This window comes from Engystomops pustulosus, chromosome 8 (assembly GCF_040894005.1).
Source record: "Engystomops pustulosus chromosome 8, aEngPut4.maternal, whole genome shotgun sequence".
Classification (NCBI taxonomy): domain Eukaryota; kingdom Metazoa; phylum Chordata; class Amphibia; order Anura; family Leptodactylidae; genus Engystomops; species Engystomops pustulosus.
Genome location: NC_092418.1, coordinates 39,847,502 through 39,862,352, shown reverse-complemented (window position 1 = coordinate 39,862,352; position 14,851 = coordinate 39,847,502). Strand labels below are relative to the sequence as shown.

Sequence of the window (14,851 nt, the reverse complement as noted above, 5' to 3'; positions counted from 1 at the left end):
ACAAACATGTTAGGTTTTGCCGCATCCCAAAACGCTGATCTTTTAAAATTTTTAAACGGTTATTCACAGTGGTGAACCCCATAATGGGAAATAGTGCCCAAATGTCAGAATCAACACTTTTTTGCAATTTTGCATCATATAAAAAGTGATCAAAAGGTTGGGGCGTGGCCATCTGCTGGCAGAGTAGGACACACTAGTGAGGAGTTACAGTATTATGAGGGCAAACCATAGCCATCTACACCCCTGTGTGCCCCAAAACCCCAGCTTATTATCACCACTGTGATCTACAGGTGCCAAGGGTAACATACATAACAGGCACTCCAGGATTTTGTTGCCGTCATCGAGCCCCCCAAGGACAGCATCATTACTGGCTCTCCATCATCCTCAAAGCCCTTTAATAAAGAATAGGGAGGCCTGAGGCACCACCCAAAGGTTTGCCAGACCATTCGTGGAACTTTGGGAAGCCCAATTTAACCCCATCCAGTTGAGGCCTATTACCAAGCCGGATCCCCAGCATCAAGTTACTCATCGGCCCGAAGTGCACACTCCACCTGCCGGCCGGAGTGACGCCTTCTTTTTTGTCAACTTCAGAGACCTGACCCCTGAGGCTCCATCCGACTTTCCGATCCCCCTAAAGAACCCTCCGTGACCCAGGCAAGTGACTCACAGGGCCCGGAAAGGCCTAACACAAGTGCGGCCTACTAGGCTCTGCTGGTTCCTAGGACATTCCAAGCAGCCTACAGACCAAGAGAAGCCCCTCAAACACCACAAGGGGCTCTCTGGCATTAAAAAGCCATCAAGAAAACCTTTATTCAGAAACTGTGAATAAGCCCCTTCTTAAAGAGCCCACAACCTTCAGGACCTTTACTAATCTGCTTAGTGAGGTAAGCGCTACTAAGTTCCAGGTCTCAACACTCCCTCCTGGACCGCTGCTACTTCTCCATCAGGGCAAGGTATCCAGAGACCCCCTCATCCTTTCCCGATAACCTCCAGGTTAACAACACCTGCTTTTTGGGGACACCTTGTCTGGACTGCTGATATGCCTTAATCAGGTTACATTACAGTGTAGAAGCAGACAGCTAGTCAGTGAGTTGGACCTAGTATTCTACAGTCCAGTAAGGTGGGAGATGCAACCCTTTTTGTGGCTCTGCTGCACTGGCTTCCATGTGACACAAATTAGGGGGTGTTCCTTCGGATGGTCCGACTGATTCAGATTGAGCGCACTATTTAACTTTTGAATGGGGTTGTTCTGTCCTCTGCAGAAATCCAGCTGCTTAGGTTTCCGTCTGCAGTGTAAGGCTGGTAACAGCGCCATCTACTGGTGGTTTAGCACATTTCCTAGTTTGTAGTTTTCAATGCACTATGGGAAATTGCCTGAGACATTGTGGGATTGCTTATTACTATAGTCTGTAATAACAGCAGCCATCTTTCCTCATGTTTGTCAGTGTGAGGAGCCACTTCACATAACTTGTTTGTACCTCAAGTTCATTACAATCAGCCTGTTCCAGCATAGTTGGTGAGCACATTATCCATGTATATGCTGACATGTTTGTAGCTTTAGTATGAGTGATGTATTACCTCATGTTGTTGTGAATGACAGATTTTCTATTCCATGTACCATATGCAACATCCCCCACCGGGGCCTAGCCCTTGCGGTGAGGCCTGGAGACAGCCGGGGCCCGCGGTACCGGAGTGGCTGGCGGTTGCGGCCTAAGCACGCTATTGTCACGGTGCTTGGTACGGGGGAACCGGAGGGCTGTCCTACAGCCTGGCAGGTCTCCAGCAGGGTGGTGTTGGCAAGAAATGATGAGGGAGAGGCTGCTATAGCGGATCTCCCTGGGGCAACCCCTTAATGTCCCGAGTGTGAGTCTCTGGGTGATGGACAGGGTGCCGGTGATGAAGGCAGCCGTATTAGCAGGGACCAGACGGAGACAGAAGTTGAAGAAAACAACTTACAGTTCTTTATTTGAACCGGCAGGAACCGCAGCAACGTGCCTTTAACAAGTAGATGGAGTGCTGAGATGTGAGTTGGAGGGAGCCTCAGGAGATAGTTCACCAGCCTGGATGTAGAGGGCAGGCTGGGAGGCAGCTGTGTCCTGCTAGGAAGCTTCAGCTTGTCCTGTAGGGCTTCAGGTATCACCTTTAAAGGTAAGATAATACCCCTTTTCCTCACTACACTAACTCTAGTCTGCTTGCTCCACTCTTCAGAGGCAGGGGCTAGGCTCTTCCTGCTCTGGTATGGGCCAGACTGAGATTACTCACTCACTCACTGATTCTCCTAGGATTCCACACTAGAATAATCAACCAGAACATTCCTGGCCAGAGGTTTTATTACCTCCCTTTGGTCAGGTGGTGGCTGCTCCTCCAATCACATCTCAGCTCACAAAGTACAGGATGTAACACATATCATTGGACAAAAGCATCTTGCATCATACAAAATACTTAACCTCTGCCTTGCCAGGCAGGATTAACCACTGCAATACCCCTATGTCCTATCAGGACCATGTAGTGTGAGGTGATTACATGCAGGTGGGACGTATTCGCAAACCCTCTCTCGCCATTGCATCGGTGAGGGTGTTGCATACCCCGGGGGCAATTGAAAGAGCCACCCTCGGCCCGACTATAGATGTTTTGGGGCACAGAGGGGGCTAAGGGCACTTCTGGGAAGTGCAGGCTGTGTGAGGTGTAGGGACAAACCGCCCATGGTCCTGGAGACAGGCACCTGGGTTGGTGTCGGACTAAGACAAAAAAACATGTAAGAGCTATATGACAGTTGGTCGCTGACGCCATTAAACCGAACTGTACAGTAGGAAAGGTGTGGTGTCATGTCCTGTAATCCACTCCTTGCACCAAGGCCTGTATATTTGTTTTATCAACGCTTCTTCCCTGGCGGCAATTATATAATGTGTATATATGCATTGCATTAGCATATGCGACACGAGTACCTCCTGACTGGCATCCTTACCCATGTATGGGTGGCATCCAGGTGCTAACTGTGTAACACCCCCGGTCCCCTAAAGACCCGCAGTTTACGGACTACCCCCATGTGCAAACCTCAGTTTGAGGGATCAGGTAGCGGTCAGTGTTTTACATAAAAGACGGTCCGACACAGCCACACTACAACCTGAAAAGCCTATGAAAGGGTTAATGCAGACTACTGGCAGATATGACAGTGTGCAAACATGTTGTAAATTCACATTGGCTTAGGAGCCCAATGGGTACACATCTTATAACTTTGCAAACGTTACAGAGGTGGATAGGCTACTCAGGGTAGCACGATAGTAAATGTCTCTTTCCTACAAAGAAAAGGCATAAAAAGTGCAAGCAGAATGTCCGTACCTAAAAAGGAAGGCATTAAGTGCAAAATAATAATCAATAGCCATAGCAACTTTTCCCTGGAGTATCTGGCAAAAGTCTCTCAGAAGGTCTCTAGTAACAAAGTCCATCTTCTGGGTACAGCCCTTGATGTGGGGAAAAGTGCACTGAGAAGCAAAGGGTCTCCTCTATGTGTAGAGGGACAGAGTCCTTTGAAGAAATCTCTGCTGTGGCAGAGGAAGGGGTGCTATCATAGCACAGGACAATAATCAGTTCAAGGTATGTCTCTTGACTGAGATAAATAAGGGTGAGAGTCTCAGGAAAGTCTCTGGCTCTTTGGGGAAAGGACAGAAATATACATATATACACAGTACAGTACCTGAAGTGGGCTACAGCCCTTCAGGGGTTACTCTGCATCTTCTTCGGTGGTAAGTACTTCGGTGTCAGAAAAACGTACCTGCCTCCTGCTTCTGCGTGTCACCAGCTGGTACTCCTGCAGGTACGCAGGAGCTTTACCTTTTGTCTCCCTTTGAGACCTTCGAAGTTCCGGCCTGGAGAAGATAACAATCTCCTCATCGTCCTCCTCTGATTCAGGCGCTGGAGTCGGAGTCTCAGCTGGCTCTGATGTTTCAGGGGTTGCAGACAGTGGAGCCGGATCATCCTCCACAGGCAGCAGTATTGGAGACTGCGGTGGGGATGATGGTCTCTCCGAGGTACCTCTTACTGGAGTGGAAACAAAACAGAATTGAGGCACAGTCACAAGTTCCAAGAAACTGGGGGTAGGTGAACACAAGGAGGTCTGTAAGTTGGGGGTCGAGGTGAGAGGTGTGGGCATAGGGGCAAAAGGACGAAGACATCTCTTCAGCCGGTTCCTATGTACCCGGAGTGGTGGACGGTCTCCTCTTGAAATCTCGTAGACTTCAGGGGAGAGACTGTCCCTAACTAGGTATGGCTCACGCTCCCAACGCCCATCTAGCTTACTGGTAGGATGGTTGTTGCGCAGCCACACTCGATCTCCTGGGGCAAAAGGCTCAGCACAGGCATTACGATCGAAGTCCCTTTTTTGTTTCTCTCGGGCCTCTTCCAACCGCAGATCCACAACTTCTCTGGCATCCGCCAGGCGCCTCTGGTGTTCGTGAACCCAGTCAGTCTGAGGGAGTAAAGACTGGGAATCAGGGGACTCCATGTCCCAGGTCATATCAGCAGGGAGATGGCCGTGTCTCCCGAACATCAGATAATACGGGGTGTATCCTGTGGAACAATGAGTGGTATTGTTGTACAGGTACACTAATTCGGGCAATAGTTTTGGCCAGTCAGCCCTTTTTGCAGGGGTCAGAGTCCTCAGCATATTGATTAGAGTCTGATTCATCTTTTCACACAGCCCGTTGCCTTGGGGATGATAAGCTGTGGTCCTCAGCTTCTTGCAGCCACATAGAGTGCACAGCTCCTGGAAGACTTGGGACTCAAATGCTGTTCCTTGGTCTGTAAGGATCTGGTCCGGACAGCCATAGGGGAGGATGAAGCTCTTCCACAGGGCCGCTGCGGTAGTCCTTGCAGACAGATCTCTGACAGGTACTGCAACCACAAATTTGGTATAGTGGTCGATGATCGTAAGAGCATAACTGTGACCGGATCTGCTGGGCTCCAACTTCACGTGGTCCAATGCCAGGATCTCCAAGGGCCGTTGGCTCACAATGGGACGTAGAGGGGCCCTTTGATTGTGTCGCTCTCCTCGAGCGATGGCGCAGGCTGGGCATTCTCGACACCAGGCTTCAATGTCGGACTTCATGTTGACCCAGAAAAATCGCCTTCGGAGGGTGGCTTCAGTCTTCTGAGCGCCAAAGTGCCCGGACTGGTCATGGTACATTTCCAGTACTATCTTGGCGTCCCTCCTGGGAATCACAATCTGGTATAGCCGGTCATAAGTGATAGGGTCCAGAGTTCTTCTCTTTAGCAGACCCTGGTGCATGCTCAGAGTCTTTCTCTGGCGCCACAATTGAGACAGTTCTCCATCAGCTCTTCTGCGCCGGATTCTTTCAGGCACTCGCCCACTAGAGAGATAGTCCATTACTTCTCCTATGGCGCGGCTATCAGCCTGAAGACTCATCCAGAGGTCCTTTTCCGCAGAGGGCTCTGACTCTTCTTGAGGAGTAGCTGGCGCTGCCTCTGTCGGTAGGGAGTAAACTCTCTGGGCATCTTGACGCACAAACCGGGCATAGAACGCTGGCATCTCCACATCTTCCCACTGAGCATCCGTGGAGGGTCCCTCCCACTGGTCAGGGAGACGGGACAGAGCGTCGGCGTTGTCATTGGTCTTACCAGCCCGGTACTTGATGGTAAAGCTGAAATTGGCAAGTCTGGAGGCCCACCGTTGTTCCAGTGCTCCAAGACGTGCGGTGTTCAGATGCGCCAAAGGATTATTGTCTGTGAAGACAGTGAAAGATGATGCAGCTAGGTAGTCCTTGAACTTTTCGGTCACAGCCCAGACTAACGCCAGAAACTCCAACTTGAAGGAACTGTAGTTCTGGTCGTTTTGCTCCGGTTCTCGGAGGGAACGGTTGGCGTAGGCTATGACCCTTTCAGTTCCGTTTTGGAGCTGGGATAATACCGCCCCTAGACCTTGCTTGCTGGCATCAGTGTATAGGGTGAAAGGCAGACTGTAGTCTGGATATCCCAACACCGGAGGTTCAGTCAGCCGTTGCTTGAGCATCTGGAAGGCAGCTTCTCGTTCGGCCGTCCACTCAATGGCTACTCGGGAACGTTGGCTCTCTTTTGGCAGGCCCCTTAGAAGCTCTTGCAGGGGAGCCGCCAGCTGGGCAAACTTCGGGATGAAACGCCTGTAATAACTGGCAAATCCCAGGAAGCTTTTGATGTCCCGTACGGTTGATGGGGTAGGCCAGTCGTAGACAGCTGCAATCTTCTCTGGATCTGGCTCAATTCCATGAGCGCTCACCACATGTCCCAGGTACTTGACACTAGGTTGTAGCAGGTGGCACTTGGATGGCTTGACCTTCAACCCATGTTGGGTCAGGATTTGGAAGACTTCAGCCAGATGGTGGAGGTGGTCTTCATAAGTCTTGGAGTAGATGATGATGTCGTCCAAATATAGCAGGACGGTCTCGAAGTTGCGATGACCCAAACATCTCTCCATCAGCCGTTGAAATGTGCCTGGGGCGTTGCATAGCCCAAACGGCATGTTGTTGAACTCGAACAAGCCCATTGGGGTGGTGAAAGCCGTCTTCTCTCTGTCTTCCGGCGCCATGGCCACTTGCCAGTAGCCACTGGTCAGATCCAGGGTAGAGAAGTAGGCAGCTGACCCTAGGGCTGCGAGGGATTCCTCGATTCGAGGCAGAGGATAGGCGTCCTTGTGGGTGATATTGTTGATTTTCCTATAGTCAACACAGAATCGAAGGGTTCCATCCTTCTTCTTCACAAGGACCAGCGGGGCAGCCCATGGGCTGCGACTCTCCCGGATAACGTTGGCTGTCTTCATCTCTTGTACCAGCTTCTTCACCTCTTGGTAACGGGCTGGAGGTATGGGCCGATATCGTTCCTTGATAGGAGGATGAGAGCCAGTAGGGATGGTGTGTTGGATCAGAGTAGTCTGCCCAAAATCCAGTGGGTGTTTGCTGAAGGCCTGGTGGTGCTTCATAACGACATCCAGGACACCTTGTACTTGGTCTGCAGGAGTAAAATCGTCGTCTCCAATATTGAGCTCAAGCCACCAGGATTGCTCGGCAGGCTCACCTCCAGCACTTTGCTTCAGTTCCAACTGTTGGGAGGCAGACAGAGAGGTTTCCACCAAGTCTTCAGGATGCACGCTGAAGAGAGTGGCTACGGCTTGATACTTTCTCAGATCCACTGGGGAGTCTCCCACATTTAGTAGTCGAATGGGTACTTGTCCTCGGGATACAGTGACTAGGCTCCTGGCGGCTAGAATGGGCAGGTCTTCATCAGCTGGTAGAGGTTCTACTATCGCCTGGTAGTCTTGACCTTGGACGCCCATGCAGGCTCGACACCATACTAACGTCTCAGTCCCAGGTTGAAGGCGGACAGGTTGGGGATCCTTGATCCGGGCTCTGCAGATTTCTCCATTAGGGCCAGCAAACTTCTGTTGCGCCGCTAGAACCTGCATAGTCTCCTGAATTACCTTCCGGGAACCGTTGGGCACTGTTGGCAGGGAGTCGTGGAGAGCCTTCAGCACTTCAGGGTAGCAGTTGCGGAGGACATTGGTACCCAGTACCAGGGAGAAGTTACCGTTTTCGGGCACACGTGTCACCACTACGCCCTGTCTGGTTAACTCAGTGTCTCCAATGGTTAGCGTGGGCTCCCAGTAGCCGCGGATGGGTACGGGTTTTCCGTTCGTAGCAATAATGTTCAAGTAAGCCTTTGGAGGCTGGACTAAGGATGCTTTTCCTCGGCATTTCTCGAAGGCAGCACTCCGGAGGGTGGTCACTTGAGAGCCGGTATCAATTAAGGCCGGTAGGGTAACTCCGTTGATGGTTACATGAACCATGGGGCGAGTCCCCACGAACCTGGGCATCCAGTTAGCATCTCGGGGACTTACAAGTTCTTCCCTTGGAGGTCGTCCCTTAGCTCCAAGAGTTTGTCGTTTAACTGACGACAATCATTCTCTTCATGCCCATATTTATGGCAGTAGCTGCACCGCTGGCGGGGTTTCTTCTGACTCCAGGTGCTTAACGACTTCGCTTCTTTTGGGCGCTGTTTAGTCGGAGATTCACGAGGAGTAGCTGACCGTACCGGGTTCTCTGGAGGTTTCCTCCTCATAGCGGAGACAGTTACTTCCAACTGGGCCAACCGATCGAGGATTTGGTGCAGGGTGTCCGCCAGATTAGGGACCGGTCCTGTTATGCCAGTAACTTCCATAGCCGCAGGAGTAGGTGATGCTGACTGCATAGGATGGCAAGCGGGAGCAGATTCTTCCATTTCCACGGATTCAGGCTCTTTCTGCGGCCCAGTAGGTGGTCGGTCTCCTAATATGTCAATGGCAATTTCCTTAAACTCAAGGAAAGAGGCCTGGGCATGTTGAGAAGAGATGATCTTTAGTTGACACCTTTGATTTCTATCAACAAGTCCATTAATAAATTGTTCCCTTAAGGTTTGATCAGAGGTTTCAGCGTCTTTGGGCTCAAGGCAGGTGATGGCCTTCCATGTCTCCTGTAGGGAGAGGGCAAAGTCTCGGAGGGACTCTTGGGGCTTCTGTCTTTTCCCGAAGAATTTCTGCTTCAACTCGGAGACAGTACACTTATCAAAGGTGTTACGTAGCCTATCAAGAATCTGGACCACATTCTGACACTGTTCTCGGGGCCAAGACTTGACTTCCCGGAGAGCGGGTCCTTTCAACTGCCCGATGAGGATGCCCACTTTCTGTTCCTCTGTGAACGGGAGCAAGGCGAAGGTGGCTAACAACTTGTCCCTGAATTCAGGGAGAGTATGTGCTTCTCCCTCGTAGTAGGGTAACCAGGGGGCCCCCAGATAGTAGGGCATAGTCAGCGGCATCATGGTGGGAGTCTCAGGGGCACTAGCTGTAGCAGGGCTGAAGGGACTCTCTGGAGGACTTAACATGCTCCGGTACCCTGAGGAGGGACCAGGGGACGGGACTTGCGTCAGTCCCGTATCTTCGTCCTGGGCGGACATGACTGGTCTAGCTGAGGGAAGTCTGTAGGGTTACACAATGTCCGTTGCTATGGGCGATGGCTAGAATGGGACGTGGGCACTTTAAGACACAGTCACTATTCCCTGGGAGGTGAGCCAATAACCTAGCGTCGGAAACAATCTCTACCCCCCTTTAACTTCCCCAGCGGTACTCACTCAGGATCAGCCGCGGTGACAGGACAGCTCCGATACACGAAGGTCTCCGTTCCCGATGTCCGGCAGGCAGCAGGGCTCAGTGATGCTCCGCGGTGTTCTCCAGTCGCAGGACACGTGCGCCGGACCTCCGGATGAGGCGCACACTGCTGGCAGGCTTCAGGCACGGCCTGCGCCGAAATCCAAGATGGCCGATTAACCCTCTTCGTTGCCGGCCGCACACGCTCCAGCTCCTCCTCTACGGTACTTCGCGCCACTCGTGCAGGGGGCGGAGCCTAGTGACGCCTCTGGAGTTCCCGCCAGTGAGGATTTGGCGGGCTGGAAATACTTGCTGCGCCACACGCCTCTGAGGTAAATGCTTCAGAGCTGACACAGTCCTTGCAGGAATTAACCTCTTGAGTGCTGGAGCGGCGCTCGACAGCACGTGGCAGCAGTATAAAGTTCAATGTAGAAACACACAAATACTTGGGCCTAAACCCGGATGGCAGCAGGGTTAGGCAGCACAGTCTTTTTCTTAATAAAGTACAGTCTTTAGTGCCAGGATAAGGCACAGAAGTATATATCCTGTGATTCGTGACGCCACTTGCAACATCCCCCACCGGGGCCTAGCCCTTGCGGTGAGGCCTGGAGACAGCCGGGGCCCGCGGTACCGGAGTGGCTGGCGGTTGCGGCCTAAGCACGCTATTGTCACGGTGCTTGGTACGGGGGAACCGGAGGGCTGTCCTACAGCCTGGCAGGTCTCCAGCAGGGTGGTGTTGGCAAGAAATGATGAGGGAGAGGCTGCTATAGCGGATCTCCCTGGGGCAACCCCTTAATGTCCCGAGTGTGAGTCTCTGGGTGATGGACAGGGTGCCGGTGATGAAGGCAGCCGTATTAGCAGGGACCAGACGGAGACAGAAGTTGAAGAAAACAACTTACAGTTCTTTATTTGAACCGGCAGGAACCGCAGCAACGTGCCTTTAACAAGTAGATGGAGTGCTGAGATGTGAGTTGGAGGGAGCCTCAGGAGATAGTTCACCAGCCTGGATGTAGAGGGCAGGCTGGGAGGCAGCTGTGTCCTGCTAGGAAGCTTCAGCTTGTCCTGTAGGGCTTCAGGTATCACCTTTAAAGGTAAGATAATACCCCTTTTCCTCACTACACTAACTCTAGTCTGCTTGCTCCACTCTTCAGAGGCAGGGGCTAGGCTCTTCCTGCTCTGGTATGGGCCAGACTGAGATTACTCACTCACTCACTGATTCTCCTAGGATTCCACACTAGAATAATCAACCAGAACATTCCTGGCCAGAGGTTTTATTACCTCCCTTTGGTCAGGTGGTGGCTGCTCCTCCAATCACATCTCAGCTCACAAAGTACAGGATGTAACACATATCATTGGACAAAAGCATCTTGCATCATACAAAATACTTAACCTCTGCCTTGCCAGGCAGGATTAACCACTGCAGTACCCCTATGTCCTATCAGGACCATGTAGTGTGAGGTGATTACATGCAGGTGGGACGTATTCGCAAACCCTCTCTCGCCATTGCATCGGCGAGGGTGTTGCACATATCATTTGATGTATTCTGAATATCACTGTTATTCATGCTATAGTTTCACCTTTTCCTGTCTGCTATCAATAAAGAGAAGATTTACAGTTTTCTACAGTCTTTTCTTAAGAGGACAGGGAGGTTTAGCTACATGTCAGATTACACACCGTGCTAACGTGTAAGAGGACAGTATAGTGGTCGATGGTGAACTTGCAACTTATTCATGATTTCAGGTGCAAATTTTTAGTGAATATCCACACGCAGCATTATACACCACCTTCAGCAGCAGCGCCCCCTGGGACCCATTTAAATCCTGTGTGCTGTACATGATCAGTGTGAATCTTAATTTATTGTATGTTGCGTTTCACTCTGAGCTGTGATACAGTATACACTGTATGTATGTGTGCGCCATTGTAACTATTGTGTATATGACTGTAATGTGTGTAACTTGTTCAATAAAGTGTGAATCTTAATTTATTGTATAATGTGTTTCATTCTTTGCTGCAACACAGTATACGCTGTATGTGTGCTGTATGTCATAGTGACAATTGTGACATCATCGAGTTCTAGCCATATAGTCAGTGGTTCAGAAGCTGCAGTTGTGATTGTGGTTTGTGAGAGGAGAGATCACTGCGTGCGATTTTTTAGCTGTTATTTCTGTGCAAAATGTATGTTTTTTTGTTGTTTTTGTTGTGTGTGTCTTGTGTTGTCTGTCGCCCAACCCCCCCGCCATCATTAATGGAGGAGGGAGAAGGCGGCACCATCGCCCTCCATGGATTAGACCCAAGCAAGGATCAGGATTTAGTGAGTAAGTGTCCACCATGTGTATTTATAATTGTGATTATATATTTGATTACTATATTTTAACCCTTAAATACTTAATTTTGTCAGTATGTGTACCCCATGATTTGTAAGGTGTAACACAATATAGGAGCTCTATACAAATAAAGATTTATTATCTGAGGCCTTTATTATCGGCAAAACAGGCAATAATGGCAGCAGCTAATGTGTAGTGATCTACATAGTGGATAAGATCTGAGCAGATGTCATCCACATGTAGAACCTACCACCTACAGCAGGAGCTCACCTGTGCCGTGTATCTACCCCTGAAGCTTGTCACTTATCACATGTTTTACAATACATTTACAGGGGTCACACAAGGAGCATCAGATCTCACTCATGAATGTCCTCACTAGGTTGTGTCAGACAGTCCTCTACATTGATGCCTATAGATGACATATAACGGCCAATGAAAACCAGTTTTAGTAACATAACCCCTGTCTCTTTTAGGACATCGAAGATCTTATATGGAGGAACTTAAGGAGCATTTTACTGAGTTACCTAGAAGTGTCATCTACGGACTCCCAGTTATTATCATATGTGTGGCGTTGCTGTGCATTTGCAGGTATGTAGTATTTTTCTTTACACTACTAAGAGATTAGAAATAAATTCCCTCCTGGAGTCCAGGTCATTAATAAAGATCTGAGACAAGACAGATTTATGTCTATAGAGATTCAACATTAGATATAACTTTTGCCGTCTTGTTTTCATATATAAATATTTTAATAATTACATTTTGTGTATTACAGTCTATGCACTGAGCCTCCCGATAAATTCCAGTATGTTTAGATCCTGATCCTGATCTTCTGCATTGACCTCGGCTTTTGACCCCCGGACCGTCCTGACCACGATTTCTCTTCATCCTTTGGCTTATCTCATCCTGACTGCTCTTCTGTTGACGACCCTTGGCTACGTTTCTGACCTTGCTACAAGTTCTTCACCACAGATCACCTACTGCCAATTGGTGACCTTAATGAACGATTACGAGCAACATAATCTGGCAATTTGCCGGCTCTTGCAGGGTTAAAAGGTGAAGAACTGGCTAAGACTCCCTACTACAAGTTCTCCACCACAGAGCACCTACTGCCAACTGATGACCTTGATGAAGCGTTCTGAGGACCATGGTCTGGGAATTTGCCACTCTAGCAAGAGACAGTGTGTGCAGGACGACTTCAATGCTGTCACAGAAACAAATCCCAGGAACTGAGTCAGGAGACTCTAACCCAGAGCTGCAGTTTCCAAAGTTTGGGCAAAGCTCCATCTAAATTCTCCAAGCCTGCATCTACTAGCAGGCTGGTGCACTATTCCTGTGGACCACTCTTCACGACCACTCCAGTACCAGAATCCAAATCTGCTGTTTGATTGTTCTGGCCCTTTACCTGCTAACTGTTGTTCAATAAAGAAATGTGAGTTCATTTGCACAACGTTGCCTCCGTCTGATCCCTGGATACGGCTGTTACCACCACGGGCTCCCCATCCATTACCCAGAGACTTCTCTTACAGACATTTAGGGGTTGCCCCAGGGAGAAACAAGTACTTCAGGCTCTACGTCTTATTTCTTGCACACACCACCTGCTGGAGACCTGCCAGGCTGAAGGTCAGCCCTCCAGTCCCCATACCGAGCACCGTGACCACAGCGTGCCCTAGGCTGCACTAGCCAGACACTCCAGTATTCTGGGCCCAGGCTACCTCCAGGCCCCCAAGAAGAGGCTAAGCCCCGGTGGGGGATATTGCAGATAGATTATGAGATTGATTGATTGATAGATAGATAGATAGATAAATATAAATATATAGACACAAATATAAATTACAATATATTAAAAGATAGATATGAAATAAATAGAGAGAATATAGATAGCTACTATAGACATGTATACAGAGAGATAGCTATATTATAAGATTGATAGATAAATGAATACAAATGAGATATGATATTATGAGAGAGAGATTGATTTTAGATATATATGAGAGAGAAAGAGTGATATGAGATAGATATGAGCATACCTCCCAACCTTTCACATGACAGAAATCGGGGGCTGTGGCCGTCGGACAACCCGACGGATTTGGAAAAACCGCAGAATTTAAAAAACGATTTGTGTCGCAAGACACACACTCACATGCACCAGGAAGAAGAAGGTGAACTCCGGCGGACCTCGGCACAGCAGCGACACCTGCTGGATATCGAGCGCACAACCTTAGTGAATCCCGGCACACCCAAATCCACGACGGACAACGCACCGCGGGATCGCGTCTGGACTGGGTAAGTAAATGTGCCCCAGAATTTATAAATGAGAGCCATATGCAATATATTTTCTGAGGTAAAGGTTATTGGAGGAGATTTATCAGAAGAGCAGAACTTTTCTAGTTGCCCAGGGCAACCAATCAGGGCTCAGCTTTCATTTTCCTACAGCTATTTATAAAATTAAACTGAGCTCTGATTGGTTTCCATGGGCAATTAGAACAGTTTTACCTAAGAAACTTCTGATAATTGAGATTATGTAAACATTTGTTTCCTTTCAAGGGTGAAAAGTACAGGGAATAGACTGTTGGGGCTTTGATAGAGGGAATAAAATGGACACATGTCATGTTTACTGGAATCCTGCTGTGCTGTGTCATGGCATAACCTCTTTAATAAGAATATTCTTTTTGGCATATACACGGTTTCTGATAGTTTGAGGGGTGCAGATATGAAAATGGGTTGATATATAGGAAGTTATCAAATGTTAAATATTTCAAATTTCATTCAAAACAGTAATTATCCCCAAAATAGTCAATTCTTAAAATACGGAAAAGCGATATTCGATTTATAAGCATATTTTGACATCAAAATAAATTATCCAGACATTTCAAAAATTATGAAAATGTAAAGTAGACATATGGGAAATGTTATTAAGCAACTTATTTAGGTGGTAAATCTATCTGCCTGAAAACGCAATGATTTTGAATTTTGAAAATAGCTAATTTTTTATAAATAAACGCATAACTTATCAGCCAAAATTTACCACTAATATGAAATACAACATTTGAGGAAAAAGCAATCTCAGAATCGCTTTGATAAGTAACAATGTTCAAAAGTTATAACCATATAAAGTGACGCAAGTCAGAATCCAAAACATGGGGCTGAGCCTTAAGCTTTAAACTGGCTGCGTCCTTAAGGGGTTAATTCCCATACAAACACACAGGTGTGGTGAAGACTATGAGGTTCTGTGCCTTAGGGTGCGGTCACACGTTGCGTTCTGGCTGTGTTTTTATTGCGTTTTGAAATGCATTACAAACGCAAATGTTAACAGTAATGTAATTAGGCAAATCACCTCTCTTCAGCTGCTGTAATGCCTTTCGAA

General features: G+C 48.5%; 1 long non-coding RNA gene across 1 annotated transcript; it reads left to right on the top strand.

The window, feature by feature from the left end:
• The first annotated feature begins 11,292 nt into the window (after positions 1–11,292).
• LOC140076066 (uncharacterized) lies at positions 11,293–12,916 on the top strand. Its single transcript, XR_011849519.1, has 3 exons — positions 11,293–11,478; positions 11,961–12,075; positions 12,260–12,916. It is a non-coding gene; the product is annotated as an uncharacterized lncRNA (long non-coding RNA).
• Positions 12,917–14,851: the final 1,935 nt, after the last annotated feature.